Genomic DNA, 8855 nt, shown 5'->3' with positions numbered 1-8855 from the left:
TTGATTTTCAGCCATGCCGTCTATATTCCAGTTTACTATGGATTTCCATGAATAGGAGACCGATGTAGAAATTAGGTCTTTTTCTATTTGAATATCTACTGCGATAGTACATGCCAGTTTGGGATACTGGTCTAATTTTTCTCCCATAATCAATTCTATTAACTTCTAAGCTTTCCGTTTTAAAAGCTTTTTCTATATCAGAAATTTCCTGATGAGGTTCTTTTTGTAGGACTTTAATATCTCCTTCCTTGGCTTTAGAAGACTGACCTTTCTCCCTTTCATCGATTTTCAATTTTTCCAATCTTTTAACCAATTCATCGACTAATTCCCTATTGTCTTCTTTTTTCTTTATTCCTTGTAAGCTAAACTTTCCTGTCTCAATAGTTTGAGGAGGTTTAAACATAACAACCTCTTTTTGCTTACCAATTTTTTTATCTTCTGCAGTTGGTTTTAAATTATTAACTGCATTTTCTATTCTTGTAGCTTGCTTTCCGATTGTTTGGAGGAAAACATTTGTATAATTATTTTGTTCAATAATAGATGGTATTCCTTCAAGCTCGGCCATATTATGGTAAGCTTTTTTAGGTCCTATTTTAAAGGGTGAGGCTTTAACTTCAATTTTTCTCCCCAAACTTTTCAAGCAAAACCCCACATTATTTATATACCATATCAGTTTCCATAAAATCCCCCATACGTGTGCATACTACTAAAGTCCAGTCAAGAAGTGAAGGTTCAACATTTATATGACATGCAAAGTGAAGTGTGACAAAAGAATGAGAAGAACTAGGGTCTATCAAAATTCTAGCTTCTTTACCACAAACAAAGAGCATACCTTGGATCACTGAGGTAGACGCCTTAGCTTCTTGTTCTGTGAGCGTAAACACCGGACCTTGAGTCCTTGGTCGGTTCTCCGGCCTCTTCATAGGGCAATCCTTGATTAGGTGGCCAAGCTTGTCACAACCAAAACACATTTTTGACCTCTTGTGGCACTCCGTCGTAGAGTGGTTATTCATTCCGCAATATGAGCAGGCCAGGCCTTGGTTATCCCTCATATTGCACGAAAAGGCCTTTTGAATTTTCTGGTTGCCCTGAGTCGTCCTTCCCCCAAAGTCTTTTCTAGGAGGTGGCTGAGTCTTCCTCCCAAAATTCCTCGATGGTGCAGACCTTACTTTCCAGTCTTTCTTCAATCGGAACTCTTCACAATCCCTCTCAATCTTCATAGCAAGGTTCACTAATGGGGAGAACATCTTGAGATTAGCTGATATTTAGCTAACGACCCCTTTCAAACGTGCTTACCTTACACGCCTCTGTATTGACGACGTATGACGCGTAACAGGAAAGCTCTGCGAATTCTGCTGCATATTGTTCCACTGACAGTTTCCCATGTTGCAGCTCAATAAATTCCACTTCTTTTCTCTCGCGGACTGAGTCAGGGAAGTATTTGTCATTAAATGCCCTCTAGAAAGTCTCCCCAAGTCGCTACAGTCCCTGACTCCTCTTAGGATTGCCTCACCGAATTCCCCGAGTGCTCAGTATCCCCTTCTAACATGAAGGTCCCCAGTCTCACTTTCTGCTCACCAGAACAGTGCAATACTTCAAAAATCTTCTCCACTTGCCTCCTCCATCTTTCAGCTTTTTCCACTCCTTCATGTCCTGAGAATGTGGGAGGGGCAAGTCTTCTAAACCTCTCAATCAACCCACTGTCTTCTGGGTATGAGATGGAGGCAGCCGGGCCCCGCATGTAATTTTTCATAATTTGGGTCATGGCCCCTAGTGTCTTGAAAAATTCTTCGAAGGCCTTAGTGTTCTCATTGCTAGAACTCGCATTGTTAGCACGAGTCCTTGTCATCTTGACCTAAAACAGGAACACTCAGTTACTAGCCTATTCAAAAGTCATATTAAGGACATTTCTAAGACTCTCTAGGCCAAGAATCCTATCCTGGGTACTCTGATACTATAAATTTGTCACAGCCCCCCCTGCCCCCATACCATACTTGCCGGACGGTAACAGGGTGCCGGACCATGACCAGAGGTAGTGAATGCCACTTTGGTCGGAGTGCACTCTATGCTTTATAAAGAATGAATCACAGCAAACCACGAAAGAAAGAGAAAGCTCTAAATGCAAACATGCAAAGATCTGGATGAAACAAAACCAATTTATATACAAGCTCCAAAATTCATTACAATTATGTCCAAACAAAGACCCAACAATAAAATATATAGCTTCAACATAAAACAACTATATGGCCCACAACCATCTAACACCTATAAACAAAAGAAGTTTCCTCGTCAAGTGTGGGTCTTCTGCCACTAAAAATAATCACCCAACCGTCCGTCCTTGACTCCCAAGCTATTACTCTACGTTGGAGAAGGTCAAAGGGATGAGCTATAAGCCTAGTAGGCCGATCAAGCATCATGCATTCTTGTCTACATAATGTTATTTCTAATCATCCCCAAGATTCATGCAAGTGTTATAACATGGAGCCATATATCATAATTCATTAGTAACAGAGGAATAAGCACAAATCAGACACTAGAATATCATACATCGTATGAGTTAACAGTCAAAATAACAGATTACTAAATCAGGCAAATATATATATATATATATATATTAACTACAGGCAATCCTAACATCACCTACTCCCGAAGTAGAAGTCCTATCAATCAGATCAAGCCAATCATGTTATTAGGGACTTCTACCTTTACACACATACACAATCCCCCAGCACGCTTTGGGGCTTTTTGATAGGTAGAGGCCTTGTAAAACACGACCCTCTCCTATGCCCTTCTGGCAAGAGAGCGTTACACTACTATTGGATGACCCAATGGATAGTGCCCATATAGAATTGGGGGGTGCGACCCTCCCAAATAATCCATTCACATCTTAACGCCTGTCCTATCATGGGGAGTCAGGGAAAAATCTCAATTATTGACACAATTTTCTTATTATATCACATTACACTATCGACAGATGACCTGTTGCGTAGTGCCTCATATCACGTCTCTGGCATGTCTAATTACAACCATGCACATTCACTATCACATAGGCATGTCTTATTACAACCATGCATATTCAATAATTTATAAGCATTCGCTCTCTCATAAGCATGTCTCATTACAACCATGCCTATTTAATATTTCACAAGCATTCCATATTTCATAAGTTGTCTTATTACAACCATGCTATTTCAATATTTCATAAGCATTCACTATTTTATAAGCATGTCTGATTACAACCATACTCTTTCAATATTTCATAATAGAGCATAAATTTAGCGTAACAGTCTCTTAGAATAACGAGCATAGTTTTCACTCCACAGAGAATTTCGACATGGTTCCAAAACCATTTTTGAAGTAGATTCACTCATCTTTCATTCAAAAGTAGTTTGAGCTCATTTAGATGTGATTTGGCTAGTAAACAATTCATTACAAAAACATGTAACAATTATAAAAATTCCCTGCAATGATTAATAATTTCCAAACAAAAATAGGTATTAACACAAGGTCTTTTTCATCTTAAAGGAGATCCACATGGGTGTTTTTCCACCAACATTTCATAACCAACAGAAAGACTTTCATTACTCAATCTATCATGTAAATAAGAGTCACAGTCTTGGAAAAGCAGGGCACATTCTAGCAAGCCACATCCACATTAAAAAATCATACTTATAACCATGCTTAAATTTCATGATTCAACAAACTTATGGAGTCATAGATACTAGATCTACTTACATGTACCAAAAAGTACTCCAAATTTCCCCCATAGGTCATGCCTCCAAGCTTCCAAGAATGGTTCCAAGAGGCTGAAATTCTAAGTGTTTAGAAGGGAGGTCGTGAGAGAGAGAGAGGGCACAATTTCTTGAAGAGGTGAGAAGAGCAATACTTATAACCAAAGAGGGGGAGGCAGCAGGCAGGTGGCAAGCAAGGGGCTATAGATGTCATACAGCAGAAACATGCATGTCGGCTAACCAAAACACACACGGGGGCTGGCCCTCTTTCATGCATGGTGGAAACCTCTCTCTTCTGGAGCGCACGATGGCATCGCGCACGACGACATACTCTCTCTTCATCGCACACGGTAACTTACTCTCTCCTCGTAACGCACGTCGACTTACTCTCTCCTCGTCGCGCATGGCGGCTTACTCTCTCCTCATCGCGTGCGGCGGCTTACTCTCTCCTCTTCTCTCCTTGTCACGCGTGGCGACTTACTCTCTCTTGTTGCTTACTCTCTCCTCATTGCGCACGAGGGCTTACTCTCTCCTGGTCGCGCATGACAGCTTACTCTCTCCTCATCGCGCATGATGGCATTCTCTCTTATGCCTGAAAACCTTGGTCCTTACACTGGCTCATGGTAATAGCACCTCCAATACCTACGGATGGCAATGGAGTTGGACCCGACCCATACCCGTCGGGTATACCCAACACGGGTACGAGTATGGGTCCAAGTTTTGGACCCACGGGTAGGATCCGGTTCCAATAAATGATACCTGGATAGTCTCGGGTCCGGGTATGGGTTTTGCTATACTAGACCCGGCAGGTACCTGAACCCAAATTTTTGTTTACCTAAAGGCTAAAGCCCTAAACCTAAAATTATTTCAGCACTTTTCGTCTTCCCCTAGTTCCCTAAACGGCCAAACCCCATTGCCATCCTCCCTCTTTGCAATTCTCCCTCTCTCAGTTTCGTGGAGACATAGATCTCTCTTTGGATCTCGAATGTCTCTGTCTCTCTAATCGCCCACCCTTCAGAAATTAGTTCTATGTTGTTTTCCATTGTAGGCTACAATAAAGGAAGCTCATAATGAAGGTGACAATAGACTCGGGATCCGATGGGCTAGACCCGAGACCTGACGGGTACGGGTTTGGGTCCAACTTTTGGACCCGACGGGTCAGGTCTCGGTCCAAAACTTGGACCCGAACACATTTCGGTCTGGGTCCCGGTCCAGTCGGACCCGATCCATTGCCACCCTTACCAATACCTAGATACCTCGTTGTGGCTTTCAATCTTACTCACACCATCCATTGACACCTTAAAAAAAAGATTAACTACCTAATTTATCTGAAAAAAGGGTTGGGGCCTGTCTTCCCTGCTAAAGTAACCAAAAAATTAAAAATAAACTTTGTTTTTTAGAGAGAGAGAGGCAGGAAGAGATTTACCCAAAAATAGGTGTGAATGGCAAGATAGGGTGTCAATTTCATTTTTAATGAAAGCATGGCAAAACAGTCCATGACCTATTTTCTTATTCTTTCCATGACCCATTTTATGATTCTTACGTCAATGAGTGAGTGCTAATTTAAAAAAATCCAAACATTATATGGCTAAAGTCTTTAAAAGTCACAACTTGCAGGTTTTTTTAGCATAAATTTCTCCATTGCCCTTTTTTTTTGGCACCCATTTCACAGGGGACCAAAGATTTTATACTATTTTTGGCAGCATTAAGTATTTATCTTTTCTATCTTCTAACCCTCTATACTCTTTTGACCTTATATTGTTTACCTAAACAAGATTTGAATTGACCACTTTTTATCAAAACGTGAAGTCCTGTTAATCCTTCATCTCTCTCTCTCAAAACTTCGTCAATCTTTCTCTCTCAAAACTCCTTTCTCTCTTGCCCCTCTCTCTCTATCATGCCCCAAATCAATAGGTTTTTGCTACAACTCTCCCCATTCTCTCTCTCCCCCTTTCTCTCTCTCCCTCTCAAAACTCCGTCATTCTCTCTCAGCCCCCATCCTCTTTTTCTCTCTCAAAACCCAATCAATGGATTTCTGCTGCAACTCTCCCCATTGTATCTCTCTCTCCTCTCTTTCTATTTATTTCTGAATAATTCTGTTTATTGGGTACTTTTTTATAGAAATGGAGAAACATTTACGTAGCTCATATGCGCTTCTTTTCTACTCTTCCAGGATAGAATTTTTCATGGGCTTTCCATTGCCAATTCTCTGGTTTTAATTTATTTCTTTTTGGCAAGCATGGTACTTTTATATATATATATATATATATCTTTGAGATTTTTACGTAACTTTATTATTCAATTTTCTCCTTCTTCTCTGACTTACCAAGTTTTGGGCATATTTGATAATCGGTGATAGTAAGGTGTTGTTTTATTGTAATATTTGCTACAATAATACATTTTGATAATTTTGAGTACTTTTTTTTTTTTTTTTGCTATAATGAGAATTGAGTACTATTTTCCTTTTCTATTCCTTTTTAAAGCTTAATCTTCTTACTAGTTGTGCTCTCTCATAAATGTTTTGGTTTTGAGTCTTGGGTCCTTGGTTTTTGTATTTGTCCTTTCTTCTAAATTTTATGCACTGACTTTGGGTCTTGAGAGAGAAAGAGAGAAAGGGGCTTAGAGAGAAAGATGGAGTTTTGCTAGGGAGAGTAACAAAGTTTTGAGAGGGAGAGAGAGAGAGAGCGGAGAAAGAGAGACGATGGAGAGAGTTGCAGTAACAGCTCACTGATTTTAGGCATGAGAGAGAGAGGGGTGAGAGAGAAAGGAGTTGAGAAAGAGAGATTGAGGGAGTTTTGAGAGAGAGACGGAAGGGTCAACGGGACTTTAGGTTTTGATAAAAGGAGGTCATTTTAAAATTTGTTTAGATAATAAATATAAGGTCAAAGGAGTCCACGGGTTAGAAAATAGAAAAAGATAAAGACTTAAAACCATTAGAAATAATATAAGATCTCGGATCCCCTAAAAAATGGGTGCCAAAAATAGGGGTATGAAAAAATTTACCAATTTTTAAAGCAATATATACTTTGATTTTGATTTATACATGAAATCAAATATTTGCTTTTCAGTTTTGGATATTTTATATTTGTCCCTAATCTTTCTTACCAAAATTTTTTATTATTGTGTTTTTTTTAAAAAATTGACTGAGTTGGCCAATTAGTCTCGGCAACTCAATGGGTTCGACTTTGACCCATGGTAATGTTTTAGGATGCAGTTTCACATGGCCTAGGTTTTACGTAAACAAAGTAAAACCTCACCTCAAGTCTTATTTTAAAAAGTACTTTGGGTATAAAAAGTCTTTATAATGGCTCTAAATTCAATTTTTAACATTGAATATGAAATTTGAATCTCAATTAATGGTATAAATCTTGAGGATCTATAACACTTATTTTTATGGCAAAATGAATTTAAATAATATGTTATGTACATTATTTTTAGGTCTTGAAATTCTAATTTCTTTTACAATCATAATAGTGAAGGACAAGATAACTGATTTAAAATTTTTTTAATGTTAGAACTACAATTTTTAGTGAGTTTTGAGATAACGCTTTACTTACTTTGAGAAAGCTACGGCCCTATCAAACCATGTTCCAATGTTTGAACTCCTGAGATTGACGATCGTTGGGACTACAAAGCGTGTTTTCCGTGACTACAAAGTTCTGGAAGCGGTGGTAATTGTTATTTATATTTATATTTTTTTTTGATCGTTAACACAAACGAAGCGATAGTTATTAAATACAAATCAAATCTCCAAGGTGTTGGTCCCACCAGATCGCGCTGAAGACTCATTCTTCTTGAGGCTCAAGCAACCATGCCAACATTTTGGTGCGCTTCGAATCAGCAGTCAAATGTATTTTTGACATTCCACCCATGTTTTGGGTGGTGTAAGAGTGAGCCGCTAAGATTTTTTGAAGCGAAGTTTCCGGAAAAGTGCAGAAAGGAAAATATGTGTATTATTTATGGATGCTGTTTCTACAAGGCCCCCGCCTCATTGAAAAAAATGTAAAGCATCATGCCAAACCTTGTCCCAAATACACTACAAGCATAAAAAATCTATACGATGGCTCTAAATTATATTTATATTATCCGTTATAAATTTTGTGGCTTAAAAAATGTCTCATGGACCTGTAAACACTTAAATCAGTAGTCAGTCTTAGATAATGTATTACAATATACATTATTTTTGTGGTTTGAAATTTTTTTTTCTCTTACATCCATAATATTCAAAGTTGAGATGATAGGTTTGAATATTTTCTAAACATCGTAATTAATTAATTAATTATTTTTTAGGATTTTTTACAATGACATCATTTATCTTTAGCATAAGGAGATTACATTTACTATAGCCCCCATATAAAATCTGACAATTTGGATGTGTTACAAAGTTCGAGAAATTTGTTTTTGACTTTTGAGCGAAGTCAATAAAATAAATGCAGCCACCCAATGTCACATCTCATGGTCAAGATTAATTGTGACCATCTTGTATTAAAGGTAAAATTGTCTCATTGGATACATTTTTTTAATATTTAAAATTGATTTACTTTTAATCATGTATACAATGCTCTCTTGGGAGCACAATTTATTTCTACTCCCTGCCAAATACCTTCTTGGGAGATTTTTCAATTTGAAATTTTGAGAACTACATAAGGATTGCTAAACGATAATTCTTTAAAAAATAAGTGAAATTTGTTTTTCTAATACTAAGATGTCATCATCTAAAAATTGGATCGTCTCTATTCCATCTTGTGACATTATTTTTTCAAGTACATTGATGGTACAATTAGAAACTATTTTGTATTGAGGTAATCTATGGATTGTAAAGGTTATATCTTCAAAATTTGGGGTTGTAAAATTCATTCTACCTGAAATTTTACCCGAGGGAGTTAATAGACAATATACTCCCAAGGGAGCCTAGAACTTATTTTAATTGAGGGGGTGCAGTTTTTATCGAGCCTAGGCCCTAAACAATCAAATTAGAGCCTACTTTCAACTAATATTGAGAAATGTGATTTCAATAGTAATTTTTTTTTGTAATAATCTTCAAAATATATTTTTATCTTTATTTGTAAAGTTTAAAAGCTTAAAAAATAGTGTAGATCGTCGTCGTATCTACGAAAACTTGAA

This window comes from Amborella trichopoda, chromosome 12 (genome assembly GCF_054954075.1).
Source record: "Amborella trichopoda isolate Santa Cruz 75 chromosome 12, AtrichopodaSantaCruz75HAP2 v2.0, whole genome shotgun sequence".
Taxonomy (NCBI): Eukaryota; Viridiplantae; Streptophyta; class Magnoliopsida; order Amborellales; family Amborellaceae; genus Amborella; species Amborella trichopoda.
This window is presented reverse-complemented; position numbering follows the sequence as displayed.